This window comes from Pseudophryne corroboree, chromosome 6, assembly GCF_028390025.1.
Source record: "Pseudophryne corroboree isolate aPseCor3 chromosome 6, aPseCor3.hap2, whole genome shotgun sequence".
NCBI classification, from domain to species: domain Eukaryota; kingdom Metazoa; phylum Chordata; class Amphibia; order Anura; family Myobatrachidae; genus Pseudophryne; species Pseudophryne corroboree.
Genome location: NC_086449.1, coordinates 560,643,704 through 560,645,617, shown reverse-complemented (window position 1 = coordinate 560,645,617; position 1,914 = coordinate 560,643,704). Strand labels below are relative to the sequence as shown.

Sequence of the window (1,914 nt, the reverse complement as noted above, 5' to 3'; positions counted from 1 at the left end):
CAGATATCATCTTCAAAATATCACGCAACCTAAAAGAATTTTTTTCCACAAGTATGCTGACCGCCAAACTTGAAGGCGACCATTTCTGGCCGAAATGCACAGGATCTTATAAATGTGGGTGGTGCAATATCTGCAGATTCCTACATCCTACCAGGAAAACCTTCACGGACGCAGAAAAAAAGAAAGAATACAAGATTAAGGACTACATGAACTGTAATACTCAAATCGGTTATTTATTTATTTATTGGAATGTGATTGTGGGAAACAGTACGTTGGGAAAACGAAGAGACCCCTGAAATTAAGGATACATGAACATGTTAGAAATATTAAGAATAAGGTGGAGAACCATGCTGTTTCTAAACATTTCAACTTAGTACATAACTCCAATCCAGATGCATTAACTTTTAAAGCCATTGAGCTTGTAAAATTGGGAGAGAGAGGTGGCGATCTAGCAAATAAACTTTCACGTCACGAAATGTTTTGGATATTTCAACTACAAACTTTACATCCAATGGAATTCAATGAGAACAATTAATAACTGCTTGATACCTCTTCTTCCCTACCAACCCCCCCCCCCGCCCCTCCCCTTCCCCCTATCCCCCCCCCCCTCTATCCGACGTACTTACCACAGTCACCATTTTTATTATTTTTGGGATATTCATCTCTTTTTCAACACATTTTTCTTTTCCATCACTATGCTTATAATAATTTTGAATAGTAATAATCATATGGCATACATTGTTGCAGTCAAACCACACTGGAAATGCCTAACCTTGTCCGATCTTGGAAGCTAAGCAGTGTTGGGCCTGATCAGTACCAGTAAGGGGGACCACCTGGGAAGATCAGGTACTGTATTGTATTAGAAAGAATAAATACCTAAAAACATGTGCCAACTTTGTCACCTTGCACTCTATTGTAGTTTATATCTAATGGACACCTTAAGCATTAATTCCAGACACACAGTTTACTTATTTCAATATGGTGAATATATCACTTGGATCTTATTCAGATTTATACTATAATGACACTTCTAAACAGCATGCACTAGCACTTTATATGCCGTGCATTTACCCAGTAATCACTATTAATATATGCACTTTATTAATAATGCACTAGCACTTTAATAGGTGGGCCTATAATACTGTAATAATACTTTCACCTTTGGTTCCAAGTAACTATGCAATAGCACCTTATATACACATTATATATAAATTACTACTAATAAGTGCCTCATATTTAATGTGTGTTGTAAGAAATAACTAATAATCGTCCTTTTATGATGTCTCATACAGTGGCGTAAGTTCGGCCCAGTCGCCCGGAGGCATGATAAATGTTGGTGCCCCCCTACATATACACACACATACCATATGTAGCTATCCGGCACTAAGGGTGAACAGTAGCAGCGTGCTTAGGTACCTTTCCCAATAGTAATATAGACACACATAGAAAGTGGACGCACACCAAGTCAGTCATTACAATAAAACAGACACCAGCATACCTTTATAGTACACCTACAGTGCTCCCTCACCCGCCAGCGGGTCTCGATGGAGATGCTTTGGCGCAGCGGTGTGCCGATATAACTAGTGTTCACTCTAGGATTTTTTTAGGGCAGGGTGCTGATCACGGGGAGGGCACATTTTTAAGTTAGATGGGCAAACTTAGGTACATACTATAATGCTTGGTGCTCCCATTCCTACAGGCCAAAACATGGACACTGCGCGCAGCAAAAATCTAGGGGCGTTTTGTGGGAAAGCACTGAGGCACCCTGCACCAGGTAGAGAGCAATGAGGCACACTGCACCAGGTAGAGAGCACTGAGGCACACTGCACCAGGTAGAGAGCACTGAGGCACACTGCACCAGGTAGAGAGCACTGAGGCACACTGCACCAGGTAGAGAGCACTGAGATTGAAGTT

At 41.0% G+C, this 1,914-nt stretch overlaps 1 pseudogene; it reads left to right on the top strand.

Moving 5' to 3' along the window:
- Positions 1–739: 739 nt before the first annotated feature.
- On the top strand, positions 740–858 carry LOC134939144 (5S ribosomal RNA; annotated as a pseudogene).
- Positions 859–1,914: the final 1,056 nt, after the last annotated feature.